Here is a 15,695-nt window from a genome sequence, read left to right on the forward strand (position 1 = left end):
CAGCAATAAATTGCGTTTCTAAATTTTAAACTTTGGCCTAAGAGTATAATGAATGAAACTGTAAAAAGACTCTGACAAATGTACTTCAAGTTCAAAAATTTAAAAAAGAAATATATGATTTAATTGAAATTACGGGCAAATAAATAAAACATTAAAAATGATCCTGAAGGAAACGTAAAATTAAAGAAGTTTTTTAAGACATGAGAGAAAAAAATTATTTTTGCCAGAAGTAAATCACGTTGTCAGATTTATTAAAAAACATAAATAAACCAGCATCAAAGACAACGCTGTGTGATAAATGAGCGTTTCTAAGTGGAAGATTGTGTGTTGCATACTAATGAAGCGGAGGAAACTAAGTTGCTGTAAGCCACTTCAACCGTAGTCTGTTTCACCTTTAATTTTCAATCTTTAATGAAACTTCGATTTTGAGGCTAATAATAAATGTAAATAATATTCATTATTAAAAGAAATGACCGCTTCTTGGATAATGGTTACAGGTTTAATCTTTTTTTTTTAATAGAGCTGGATTAAATAAGCGAACCCTGCTTATGAACTATGCATGACAAATATTATTCCATTTTATGCTGTATGCAATTTTTAATATTATGTTTATGAATATTTCAATAAAATAATCATTCAATTTAAAAAGTTCATTAGTTTTGATCAATTAGGAATTTGTTATTTTATTTAAATTGTGGTATATTTTTAATTTGTTTAAATAATTTCTTGTTTTGTTTAATAATATGAAAATATCTTTATGCTTACAAACTTTCTGTAAGTCCAAAACTTAAGTAAATTGGTACATCATTTGAGAAAATTCGAATCGAATTTTTTCAATTAGCTAAAAATAAATAAGCATGCTAAATTGATTCTGAAATATTGCTCTCCATTTCGGGATGATCTTTTCATCATCAGTAATATAGTGATATTTTAAAAAAATAAATTTAATATTATTGTATAAGAAATAAATTATTTACTCGTAATTATGAAATGTAATTTTTTATATCTCTATTTTAGATGCTTTTTGATGATGGCCCATGGAATTTCAAAAAAAGTGAACCTTTGTATCTGAATCTCCAATTGAGGGGAAAATTTATGTGCATATCTTTTCCAAAGGCTGAGTCTAAGCATTTAAGTGAAGACACCAAGACAATTATAGCTCATAGATATGAGTAGCTTATTACAAAATGCTTGCATATATTACTGCAGCAGATTCGATCGAAACTGGTAAAATTGTTTCGGCCCATTATTGTTTGTGCTTTTTATAATTATAAGCATATAATACTTGAAATATTATGAAATGTGTGTATTTTGTAACTTGAAATACATAAAATTGTTTTTTTCATGTTCTAATTTAACTATGTTGGAGAGAATTACATTTATGTATGTAGCACGATTTTAAATTTTCTCGAGCAACAATATTTTTACTATAGTCTTAAATTCATTTGAGGCAATTTAAACGTCCCTTTTTATTTTTTTATATTTTTATTTATTTTATTTATATTTTTTTATTAAAAATACTTATTGGATTCTTCTAAATTTCGAACACTGTTTTGGAGGGTGACAATGTTGGAAGAAATAACTTCAATTTCATTTATAAATGAAAAGAGTAGTTTTCAAGCGAAGCAACTGATATTTCAAGTTAGAAACAAACTCGTTTCATGCTAAAAAAATAGCAAGTATAGCATAATGAAATACCAATACGTCATAAATAACATTGACATAAGATCCAATAAGCTCGCTCAAAATCTCTCTTCAGTTTGAGTAGTTGTAAGGGTTGGTTATATGCCTCCGGGACAAGACTGAGAAATTTGTCACCACTTAACACAGGAACTGCGACAGCGCCATCTGCTTGATCGCAGTCGAACGAGACTTAGTAGTATATGGATCACGTCCAACCGCTGACATTCCTTGGGAGTTTTATCCATAATCCCACCTAGTCGAATTTCCTACCCCCTCCCCTTCCCTACCTGTCGAATATTGTAGGTCCTGTAATTAATCTTTGAGTGATCGTCTTGTACGCATTCTGAGGTCTTTGGTGTGTAGCAGACATGATTCTTTATCGCCTTCACGAGATCATCGCTAAGCAAACCAATTTTTTTCCCCACTCAAAAATAAAACTGAAGGGATCTGTTTGGATGTTGGTTTCTGATTCTGCTGGATAGTAAAACTAGTTAATTAAAGTTAAATGATTATTCGCAAACGTGACATGCTAACCAATCTTTCTTTTTTAAATTCAAGCGAATTGCTTTATTTTGTTATTTACGGATATAATTTAAGCGAAAAGACTCATTTAAATAAATACATTAGTTTTAATTTTCACTGTGCAATTAAAATTTGATAAATTTGTGTTTTAGAATTATTTTTCGTTATAATATTTTTTAGTAGAATAAATTTACTTCATGTTTTAAAATGCCTTAACAAAAGAAGGAAAAAATGATGTATCATATTTCACCATTATATTTTTCTGATTTTGTGAATTTAATTATAAATATTTTGATGTATCTTACTTTTGTTTTTTTAACAACATATTTGACAGGAATGCAATTACAAACTATTAAATTACAATTCGACAACAGTTATTCGTTTAAATAACAAATTAACAAATTATAAGAGTTTGTAATGACGAGCAAAGATGTGTTGTTGGAGCAAACTATCTGAAAAAAGGGGTGTAATCTCTAAGGAAAGAGATTTTATTAAATAAAAATTAAAAGAAAATCTGAATTATGTACAGCGCGTCAAACAAAAAACATTCTGTATAATTTTTGATCTAATAATTGGATCTTCACGATCCCAATCTTAATGGTTCGAAGGGGTGAACTCAAATATGCTAATTAATTAGTGCAGACGATATTTAAAGTTACGAAATTAGACACAAAAAATGTACTTTCTCTGAATAAACATACCTTTTTTTTCGACAGATTCAAATTTCCGAACCTCCAAACATACAGATGTAGCCGCAATATGGGAAATATGGGGTCCCAATAGTTTAGTCAGGAGAGCTATCCAAAGTTTGGACTCCTTAATGGTAATTTTACGTTTTGCGTATTTCACCATATTTCAAGAGCTTTTAAAATGAATTGAATAAATTTTGAAACTCAATTATAAAATTTGTTTAAACAAAGATAATTCCATTCAAAAAATAAATTTTAGTAAATATTTATTATTTTTATTATTTTATTTAATAATAGTTCAAAAAATTTTGAATTGTAAGGTATGTAATTTTTTACATCCTTTACAAATACGTAAATTTGCATGACAAAATACAAAATTTGAGCAAAATCGGTCGACTAGTTCCTGATAAATCTAATTTTTAAAAAGTCATATACTCAAAATTTGATTTCTCCGGAACTATTCAACTGCTTTTGTTCAAATTTTGTATTTTGACATGTGAAACTACATACTTTAAAATATGACACCATTGGACTATTATTTAATAAATAATAAGAAATAATTACTACAATTTACTTTTTGTATAGAATTCTTCGGATGAATGAATTATATCATTATGTGCAAAAAAAAATTTAATTCACTTAAAAAGTTCTTAAGATGTGGCAAAATGCGTGCTCCACTGACCAAAGTATGGGCACCATATTTCCCAGATTGCTTCTATATCTTGCGATTCAGAAATCCGAATCCGTGAAAAAAAGGTATGTTTATTCAGAGAAAATACGCTTTTTTGTCTGATTTCATAACTTAAAATATCGTCTGCACTAATTAATTAGTATGTTGCAGGTCACCTTTTCGAAACATTAAGATTGAGTCCTAAAACGCGTAGATCTGATCATTAGATCAAAAGTTATTCAGGGTGCTTAGTTTTTTTTTTCTTTTTTTCGGCTCACTGTACATCAATAAAATTATTTTTTTTTTAAGTTCACTTTTATGTGTATGTAGGAGAGAGGGGGGGCCCAAAAAAGTATATTTATCCTGATTCTAATCATATATAGTAGGGGAGAGTGGGGTCAATTGTAACATTTTTTACTTAACTATTTTTAACTAACAAAAAATCCAATACATTATTAGTATTAATTGACAGACGAGTAAAGTAGACTATCCTCTACTAGAAAAAAAAATAAATACCTGATTTTAAATATTATTATATTAGTTATTAACAATTTTTGACAGTCGTGCACTTGTTACAATTGTCCCCACTTACGGGGTCAATTGTAACAGTTCATAAATTCAACTAAAACATACTTAATTATACATATTATCATAGTTGTGATATTTTTTTTTATTGATCAAAATAGTAGTGATATTTTAGGAGTAAAAATAATAATGAGCAGAGACCAAAAGGGTTAAACTTTTAACGTTAAGGAGTTAAAAATTTTAATTTATGCTGTGAAAGGTGACAAATAAAATAATGCACATGCAACATAATATAAATGATATAGGAAACCATTGGTGGTTCTTAAAGAGTTAAGTAATGGTTTGTAAACGTAAGATTATTTATTTTCAGCTGTTACAATCGTCCCTTTACTTGTTGTTACAATTGTCCCTAAGACGCCATTTCAGCTTCATTTGTTAAGAACAATGCTAGTTAATTAGCAAAACTAATATTTTTTTACTGAAATGTTAATTAAGGTGTTCACTTACGTATTCGGTTACTAATTTTTATTTGTTTAAACAAAATTACTTTGTTGCAATATAATATTCTAATACCAAAAAAAGTACTTGCTTGGCATGAAAATATCTTTTGTGATGTAACTCTTTCAAAAGTACATAAAAATGGTTGACATCAAGGGTGCACATGTAGATTTATTAAATACACCTTGTGCGCCACCTAGGAACCAAATCTAGAACCCGACACTCGAAATTTTTGCTCTGTTACAATCGTACCCTGTTACAATTGACCCCACTCTCCCCTATTGTTTTAATAAAAATTTGAACATAGATCTTCATTTGGAATAATACAAATGAACAATATGAATTTAATAATTTGGAAGTATACTTTTTTTTAGAAAACTCTTTCTAAAAAACACTTTCTTTAAAAAAAAATTTCTTTTACATCTTTTTATCCACACTAGTGTAGACATGTGATGGGGTTAATGGAGTTAGTGTGGACAAGTCATAAAATTATTTATTTAATCTATTGTTAATTATAAAAAAAACTAATTCAGTTTACTATAACTTAACACTTTTTTTTAATTTAATTAATTTTAAAGCGCAATAAAAATATTCACCCCAACTTTCGTTTTTACTGTCGATTTTCCTCGATTATCTGAAGTGGTAACAAATGCAGCTCTTCACCATTTAATTTTTGATTTGGTTAACTTGATTACTAATATTTTTAACCACCACGGTTTATAAATTATTTAAATAAATATTCAGAACCTGATAATCATGTTTATACGTGATACAAAAATTGTGCAATCATTCCTTCTATTAACTGTTTATACTCTACGGTTTTAAATACTGCAGGAATCTGTAACTTCCAGGATTTTAACAATGTAAATATTAATATATTATTTACTAGCTGAATACTCGTTCTTCGTACGGAATAAAAAAAAAAAGACGAATGCCGACACAAATAATAACGCTAAAATAATTCCAATTTTTTTTTCCGTTTTTTCCTCGGTGACTTTACATTATTAAATTAATCAAAAAACGTTCTTAGTCATTCATACCATCAAAATAAGAACTCACTGTGTTTGGTATAATCTGTCATAATGCTGCTCAGCTCGTGGTATTTAAAATGATTTTTAATTTGCCACGCTCGTGATTTTTAATTTGCCACAATCAAGCTAAGCTACTTTCTCCTACACTTATTTATATCTTATTTATCACTTATATCACTTATTATATCTGCACTTGTTTATTTCTTCTGATCTTATTTATACCCACACCCATCATACGATATTGATGCAGCTGTAATAGGCACCAAATTTATTTATAAAATGTTTTGTACCTATATATATTCGGTACATATTAAAATTGAATCAATGCTTCTAGTGCATACTACCAAAATTAATCATTGGTGTTATTAATAATCTGGTGATTTTTTACGGTTCTCCGTAACAAAACAAGTACATTTACTGCATTAATTTTACTGTTTAATACATAGCTTAATTTTTATTTTATTTCAATCAGTACCAAAATTAATTAAGAGTCATTAATGTCAATAATATTTTGCTGATTATTTTTCGCGCTATTAAACGAATTAGCACCGTGTCTCCATTAATTTTGCCTTTTAGTACATAGTTTATTATTTAATTTTAATTAGTAACTATTACCAAAATTAATTATCATTGGCGTCGATAATAATATTGGCGCTTTCTTACTTTTATTCTCAGCGACGATCCATTCCTCCATTAATTTTGCTTTTCAATACAAAACTGATTTTTTTTTAAATTTCAATTACCGATGATTTTAAATTATTTAGTATTATAGTAGCACGTTTTAAAAGCATAACTTTAAACAAAATAAACACATAGTTTCAGGTAACCTTAGGAATACTAATTTCGCCACATAGTTCACATCTGCTACAACGATCACGTTGATCATTCAGGTTAACTGGCAAAACGAATAAAAAACTAATTAAGCATTAATTGCAGGACGCGCAATTTTGATTAGAGATATAAGTTAGCAAATATCATTGATGTTATCTTTAAAGTATTTGACAAAGCTGAATCGTTTATACAGTGAATTCGCGATAACTCGAATCTGATAAGACTGACGAAAAACTTCGACATATCGGAAGTTCGACTTACCGTTAGTTTCGGTTTTGGACTTTCAAAATATTGTCGGATTATTTAATTAATGCTTATTAATTACAAATCTTCTAAATGCTTACAATATTTAAGATCATTTTTCTGACAAGCCATTTACGATAAGACTGTTTGAAGCGCTTTATGATACCCTGTCCATCGGCTGCAACTTTGCTATTGTGTTTGGCTGGAGAAACTGCAAGTTCACTGCTTTCAAATTAGGTAGATCACCATGCGCTGTGCATTTATCCATAAAGAGCATCACTTTTCTTTTTTTAGCGAAGAATTTCAGATCCAATTTTCTTACATAGTCTTCAAATAAAACTGATGTCATCCAAAACTTTTTGTTAGACTTGTAATGCAAAGGATACGTTTTTACATTCGTGAAACATCGGGGATTTCGGTATTTTTCGATAACAAGTAAGGGCAATTTCTCTGTCCCAGACGCATTTCCTCCAACTACGACAGTCAATCGCTCCTTGCTCATTTTACCCCCTGAGCAGTTTTCATCCTTAAACATAGTCTTATTTGGAAGACATTTAAAAAAAAAACCCCATTTCATTAATATTGAAAACATCATTTTAACTGCATCTCTGAAGTAAATTTGTTAACGTTTCATTTAACCACTGTTCACATACTTCAAGAGGGACAGCTTTAGCTTCTCCTTGAAGAGTGCGAAAGACATTGTGTGTGTGTTGCAAAGGAAGGGGCAAGATATCAGCTCCTAGGTTTTTTTTCCTGCTTTAAAAGATCCAAAAAATCGATTGAAGATAAAAGGGTCGGGACCTCATAAAAAAATCGAGTTATAGTAATATTCGAGTTATCGTACTTCGAGTTATAGCGAATTGACTGTAGTTTACTTTAAAACAATGGTTTCTGATAAACCAATGAAAAAACTCCATTTTTTAAATGTCTCTGAATTAAATATGTAATTAAAAGATCGAAAATCAGGCTTCGTGATCTGTTAATAATTGTACTAATTTAGTTTCATGTTGAGTGTCGTATTTTTAGAGTATACAGTTTAGCCACCATCCGGTATACGGAAACATAGACACACACAAAAATTCTTTATTTTACTATACATATAAAAAGATACATATAAATTAAAAATCTATTTAAAAGACAAGCGACTGAGTTGAAATTGAATCTATTTATTTTTATTTTGCATAAAAAACTATTCATCTATTAAATCGTATTTGGTTTCTATTTTATAAAGTAATGTGGAAAATCAATAGTAAATGTCAACCTAGAGATATTTTAATAAAAATGCCTTAAAAATGATAAAATTTCACGGATAATCAATACTTTCATTAAAAACAAAAATTTTAAAGTAAGTTAAATCTTGAGTCTTCACTGAATTTTCCACTGTGCAAAAATGTATCTAATTTCATTAACAAAATGTAGAAAAATTGTAAATAAATTAAATATTTTATGTTTAATTCCTTTTCATTTTTTCATATTTTACTAAATGAATTATGTTTCAAATTTCTTCTAATTTAGTAAATAAATACCTTAATGAGCGATGCGTTAATAATTAACCCACTTTATTATCACAGAGAGTGATAATAAAAGTGTTGTCTTAGAAGAATCTCCTAGTGGAAGAAGATTAAAAAACATACTTTGAACATTGAATATATTAATTAAATCAACTACGTATTATATTTTGAACAAGCAATTATAGTAAAATATTTAGTTACTTTTTCACAATATAGAAATCTTGTCTTTTAATTTTTTACTTAATATTCTAGTATTCTATCCTGCAACTATGGAAGGGATAACAAAGTTTCGGCAGTCCGCCAAAATTTGTATAGAGAATTGTTTTGAAATATTCCATTTGTCTACACTCTCCCCCATCTCCCAGAAATTTGTCTTTTGAAGAAAAAATTGTTTTCACGAAAAAGAATTTTCAAATTTTAATAAATGTAAAAAATACTTAAATTTTAATGACCTCAAATTTCATCATTAAATTTATTAGAAAATCACATTTAATTCTTCTTAAAATATTTTGCTCAAACCAAGCATTCATTTAATGATTAAAAATTCTTGATCTTTTGAGTGGATGCCTAGGACCGTTGTCACTTTAGCCCTTAAACGCCATTGTTGGCTTGTTGTAATGTATTAGTTTGCGTGAATCAAAATAATATTGTTTGCATGATCATATCAAAATTCAATTGAACATATTGTCTCTCTCATGCTTTTATCATAAAAGGAACTTTATGTATTTTAAAAAACACAGATCAAATTAAAATACTTCTATTCAATTTCTTAAAAAAATAACACTTTTTGCTATATTCTAAAAGAAGATATATGTGACAATGATAAAAAGTGCATAAAATCAGAAGTATTTTATTTTCTCTAAGCGAGATAGTTTTTTATTGCAACGAATACAAAAGAAAACTAAACTTGCTAAAACTAACAGAAAACGCAATTCTCGTCTTCAAATAATTTCTCCCAAAAATAAGCTGATTTTAATTTAACAGAATATTACATAATATTTCAAAACTGATTATTAATGAAATCAAATTTGATGAGGATGGTTCTGCACCTGATATTAGTTATCAGTTTAATTAAAAAAAATCTTTGTTTCGCTTATAAATTAACATTTTCCATAAATTATTGGTGCCCTCAAATCACAAAATCGAACATAGACAGCCATAGAATGAAATTATCCATCTTTATTACACACTTGTGCTACACTCTTTTCTCACTGTAGAGCAGTACTACTCCGATTTATTGTCGTTATTTGTTCCTTTTGGAACATACAAGTAATTAGTATCCCTAACAATTAATGCATTGATTAGTATCCCTAACAATTAATGCATTGCCTCTGTTTCAGAGGAAAGAAATTGTATGTAATTTTCCGACCTGCAAAAACAATATTGCGCTAACGCAACTAATATGGTCACAACCTCATAATTAATATGTAAAATGTAAAGAAAAGTAAAGTAATATGATATCGTAGATATGTGAAAAATATTTCATTTCTCTTCACTACTCTTCCCTTGTACTGGTATATGCTTATATGAACCCAGTAAGTTTTGGAAAAAAAATCATTTATCAGTAAGGCACCTCAGTTTAACCTCATATTTAATTGTTTACGCGTCATCCCTACGTATGTCAAAACGAAAACTCCTTGCCTCATCATCTCATTCACCTTAGAGGGGTGAAATCTAGGTGCCTTTGAAATTGGATAAAACTCCCATATTACCCTTGTTTTCTCCATTAAAGTTCAACTTCCTGGTGAAAATTATAAGAGAAATTTTCGATCTCCCCCTCACATGATGTATTTTAATTTGAACGCAATGATGAGAACCATGGATTAATATAACCATGGATTGTTAATCATGTTAAAGTAATGCACTGACTAATTTGAGGCAGATTTTACCAAGCATTATTTTACGAAATTGCCATAATACTAAATACAACTCATGGAAACGTTATAATGGCTCATTTATGTTTTTAGAAATTTTAGTAAAAATAAATATCATTGGTGCAAAAATAACTTTATAAAAAAAATTGCATCCCAGATCATGATTACCAGATTGTAAAATAAATGTTTAATATCAAATTTTGGAGAAGTCTCAAGAACCTTTCCAAAATGTTCAATATTTTTTGAACTATAATAATAAAACGCTCGCTCCTATTTATTTTTGTGTCCGAGCGGAACATTCTAGCAGCAATGCTTTACTAAAATTTTCGACATACGAAAAAATAATCCTGCAACGTAACAAAAATTGTATGGCAGCAAAAGTTGCCAGAAACTTTCTGTATTTTCCGGAAATATCTGAATCTACGGGAAAACATCGTAGTTTTCTTGATTTAAGCAAAACTAAAGTATCACATTTCGGTGGCTTTTTTTATTTGAAAAATGTTTGTATTATTTCTGAAATACCAGCAGTCCATAAGAACTATAGATTTCACTGTTTTTTCATTATTTTTACGTGTATTTCCTTTAATACATAGCAGTGATTTACAGCAGTTACAGCATAATGAAACAGTGATTTACAGCAGTTTGAGCTGCAATTCTTGGAATCCAAAAAGAGTTCAATGTTTGTTCACTAAGTTTAACTTTTATCACTAAGTGAAATTTTATTTCTATTGGTTGTGGAAGTATCTTTCGTTCAGATCCATATCATTTCTTTTTAGAACTTCAGAAAGATTTTTTTCCTTCCAAAACTCTTTTGTAGTACAATTTTCAAAATGTTTCGATTCTAAAGTTTATAATGTTGCAATTCCAACGTTCATTTTTTGTTTTGAATTTTAATGGTCACAATTTTTATAAATGTTTCAGTTTTTACATCACTTTTTCTAGAAATTATACGGGTAAAATAATTTACTAAATGGTAAGGTACCACATTTTTATAATATTTTATACTTTGTGGGTATTTTAAGCAAAATTATTTATTAAAAAAATGAATACCGTAGAGATACTTTTTTAAAAAAAGATTACGAAGCGAAATCATATCAGTATAATGCTTGAGAAATGTTCGCTCAGTTTAAAATAGTGATTTGAAAAAATAAATAAACAAATGATTTTGAAGTTCGGCAAGGCTGCAGTTTGCCTGAACTAAATGTGGTCAATTAACCTGAAAATGCATAACGCTCAATTCATTAAAAAGTAGACATGAGAATGGAAGTTTTAAATATGTTTAGGATGAATATACTCGAGATTTTGCATATTAAGTGTAAAAGTGTATATTATTTCGTATTGTAATAAAAAAAGAATGAAGTTTTTGTCATTAACTTGCTTATTTTAGTTTATAAAGTGACACTATATCTGTGTGAAAAGACTGCACTAAAAATTTTTATGTCTTACTCGAAAATTAAGGGGAGATAATGAGTTCACGAATAAATTAATATGTAACGAACAACATTTATAAAATATGATTTAGTTTGGTTAGGTTGTAAATCATCCAGGCCTCGAAAACTAAGTTACAAATGATTAAAATTACGTGTCTTTTCAGATTTCATACAAAATATTTATTCTAACTGCATTTTTTAGTATAATGCTCAATAAAAGATATAATATGAAATTTTCAAAATCCTGCACTTGAGAAAAATATTATCTTTATAAATGTTCAGATAAATTTTTGATAATAATGATTTATGCAATCAAATTTATTATACTTGCAACCATTTTTTTCCAACTATTTAATGACTTAATTTAAGCCAGAATTGTTTTTCGTCACTGTACGGATTATATAATTTGAAGCTCTTCAGATAAGTATTGTATACAATATTATCTACCCTGAAAAAAATATGTTTCATTTAGCTCACATATATCAGGACTTTGCCCTTGATGTGTTCTTCTAGAAAAACTCATTCACTGTTATCTAACTAAAAAAACGTAAAAATACTGACTGTCACAAGAAGCGAAGGATGTTATCTATCAAAAATATAGTGTCTTTAATGCAACGATATCTTATGGATAAATTCATCTAAAGCAAGCCTTTATTATATTTCCATTCTAAAATGAGAAATGACAATTCTTGGAAAATCACAGTTGTGATCCTGCTATGAATTCTAAATAGCAGATTTTGGAAATGGAGTGCTAATCTGATTAAAGCGAGATGTACTCTTTCAAGGTCACTATTAGAAGCACAACTTTGAAACATTTAAGCTTTAATCTTAATTGAATGTTGTTAATTAAGAACTACTTAATATAAAGCAACTAGAAATATATGCCTTGAGTTAAAAATTAGAAGATTGACAATTTAAATGCAGGTTATAAATAAGTCATAAATACACTACCCTACAATAGACACATTTTTTTTAAATTTCACAAGAAATACTTAATGGATTATTTCGTAACATTTAGAGGAAATTAGTTCATGCGATTTTTCATACTTATCTATAAAGTCTAAAGCTTTCAAAGGTTTCAGGGAACGAAAATAAATTACGGAGGGAAACAAATATTTGTGCACACCCTATGGGAAAACATCAGACAATAAGCTTTTAACTTGTACTGATTACTTTGGCCGTTACTTGAAATAATTATATTAAATTTCATAAACCTAACTTTAAAATTTTGGAAGATATGGACTCTTTTATAAGAATTAATTTTTTTGTGTTACTTCTTTTTGCTATAACTTTAAAAATATTTAATAAGATTAAATAAAATTTTTGGAGCTATTAAAAATAAATTTCAAAATTATTGTCTTAAAACTTGAAAAAAATTTGTTTAAAACTGCACAAGATATGACTTGTTAACGTAGTTCTTTTATACTGAGCAAATTTGGATGAAAATTTTCATAATTTTGTAATGAATCGTACTTCGCAACTGTCTGATTTAAATATCTTAAAAATTTAAAGTGTCTCAAGCAATTTTCTAAATAGTTTTTGTACTTCGTTAAATAAAGCTCAAAGTGATATGGGGTTTTCCACAAATATCATTTTGTATATCATAAGACAAAATTTAGTAGCAAATGATACCACCTTACAATAATCGTCCTGACACCAAACTGTGATCCTCCAAACTGCCATTGTCATTTTAAATAAATCATGTATTATAGTACAAAATGAAATTTTTGGAAAACCCCATATTATTTTCAGCTATCTTTTAAAAAGTTTAAAAACTACTTAGAGAATTGATTGATATCAAACTTTTTTTATTAGTAGCCAAAGACGATTCACGACAAAATTATAAAAAAGAATTTTTAAATTTTATCCACGCATTCGCAGTGTAAAAAAAAAAACTATTTAAAATAATCATATCTTGCACAATTTTTTACGAATTGTTTCGAAATTTCAAAATAATTATTTTGTAATTGTTTTTTAATTGTTCCGAAAATTTTGCTTGATGTTATTGAATATTTTTAAAGTTATGGCAGAAGAACATAAGACAAAAAAAATTGCTTTTTAATAAAAATGTCGATATCTCCATAAATATTTAATAAGTTGTTTTATGAAATTTTATGTAATTATTGCAAATAACAACCAAAGTAATCGGTATACGCTACAAGTTTATTTCTTAAATTGTGAATACAGGGTGTTCAAAAATACTTGTTTTCTTTCGTAATTTATTGACGTTCCCTGAAATCTCATTTAACTTTATTGCGGTGTATGGTATATTGCATGAACTAATTACCTCTAAAGTTACAAAATAATCCTTTAAGTATTTCTTAAGAAAGTTTAAAAAATGTCAAAAACTGAAAGTGTCTCTTCCATTATTGTCGGGTTGTTTATCGTTAAAAAGTATGAATACTGTTTTCTTATTAAACAGCATTCATTTAAATTTCTTCAACAAATATTACGTTTATAGATATGTAAATTTTAAATCAATAATTAATAAAAACGAAGAAAGAAAACGAAAGAGACATCTTAAATATCAAATTTTAAAAAGTCTGCCAAATAAATGTAGGTAAAGGAAATTAAAAAAAGAGGTAGTTCAATATAAATGTATGTTGCAGTTTCGTTGCAGCTAAGCTTTTATAAACTGAAAGAATTGGGGTACATTGATAACAGGCCACACATTTCCTAAAGCGACATTTTTATTTCAAACTGTTACTTGGTATTTTTTCCTGATAAATGCGCTGGATTTTTGTCAAATTTCTTTTAGATGACTCCTAGATATACAAAAACGTCTTACTTACTTGGAATCGTGGTTTTTTTCAGCGAAAAATTTCTAAAGAAAACACTTTCTTGAAAAATTTGAAAATGTGACTTACTATATTGTAATTTGATTTTCTGTCGCCTAAACTAGGTTATTCGCTTATCAAAAAGGGCATTTTTAACTACTCATGTACTTGATTTTGTTATCAAACACAACTTATCATTATTACATTTTGTAAAATTACTTACAAAAAGTATTTCTTGAAAAATTTTTCGAATTTATAAAACTTGTTATTCATTTAAAATGTTTACACTAACATTGCATAATAAAAGACATCAATTCTAACGTGTTCAAAATGGAAATAAACGTTTTGAAAACGTGTTTTTAAGAAGTATGAAAGGGAGTTTCTTGACATAAGTAGATCAGTAGTAGATAAGTAGATATTAATTCAGTAACAAAATAATGTTCTTATGAGCTAATATTTGACAGAAATGTGTTTTATGAATACGGTAAAAAACAGACAGACATAAGGCAATGACTATGAAGTAACTTCGTTTTAGTCATGTAATCCTCTGCATAGAAGGTTGATGGCCTTAAAAAAAACTAATTACTTGCTATTTGAGAAGATTTATCACCATGAATTAAAATTTAATGCTGATAGAATTGTTTTTGACTTAATTCAAGCTTCAAAATTTGAAGCATTACTAGCAGAACAATGTTATTGACTGTTTTCGCACGGAAATTAGTCAATAACAGAAATGTGTTACATAAATATAGTAAGAAAAGTTACATAATAAATTTGAAATGAAGTTTTAAATGTTATTTATCCTCAGCATAGAAACTAGAAAGTCTATGACATAAGGTCTATGATAAGAAAGTCTAGAAATAAGGTCTTTGATTTTCATTTGAAATAAGTTCAAAAAATTTTGCTTAAATGTTCATGTAGATATGGACATTTTTATAAAAAAAATAAACTAATATTTTTGAACTTAAAATTCTTCAATAAAATTAAACGAAATTTTTGAAGCAATTTAAAATTAATAGCAAAATTACGTTTTGAAATTTGAAAAAAAAAAATTGAAAACTGCGCAAGATATGAGCATTTAAAGAAGCTCTTTTATACTGCGCATGCACGGAAAAATGTTGAAATTATTTTTTCATAATTTTGTAGTATTTGGCAACTAATGAAAAAAAAATCTGATTTGAATATCTTAAAAATTTAATATCTTTCAAGTAATTTTTGTATTTTTTAAAGTAAAACTCAAAATTATTAGGGGTTATCTACAAATTTCCTTTTGTAGTGTTGCAAATTACCTATTACATAATAATATACAATGAAATTTGTGAAAAACCTCTAATCAATCTCAATTTAATTGAGTTTTCTTTCAAAAAATACAAAAATTATTTAGAAAAAGACATTCAAATCAGACGCCTTC

At 27.7% G+C, this 15,695-nt stretch overlaps 1 protein-coding gene and 1 long non-coding RNA gene across 3 annotated transcripts in view; one reads left to right on the forward strand and one right to left on the reverse strand.

The window, feature by feature from the left end:
* Positions 1 to 1,485, forward strand: part of LOC107447769 (uncharacterized) — a 189,943-nt gene extending 188,458 nt beyond the window's left edge. Inside the window, exon 3 of the long non-coding RNA XR_015430842.1 lies at positions 1,018 to 1,485. This is a non-coding gene — a long non-coding RNA (uncharacterized LOC107447769). The remainder of the gene's footprint in view (positions 1 to 1,017) is intronic.
* Positions 1 to 15,695, reverse strand: part of LOC107447768 (cysteine-rich venom protein AnHyalC) — a 163,317-nt gene that overhangs the window by 120,454 nt on the left and 27,168 nt on the right. The gene's annotated exons all lie outside the window — the stretch shown is intronic.

Source organism: Parasteatoda tepidariorum, chromosome 12, assembly GCF_982258835.1.
Source record: "Parasteatoda tepidariorum strain Cologne lab strain chromosome 12, Ptep-v5.0, whole genome shotgun sequence".
In the NCBI taxonomy this organism is placed as follows: Eukaryota; Metazoa; Arthropoda; class Arachnida; order Araneae; family Theridiidae; genus Parasteatoda; species Parasteatoda tepidariorum.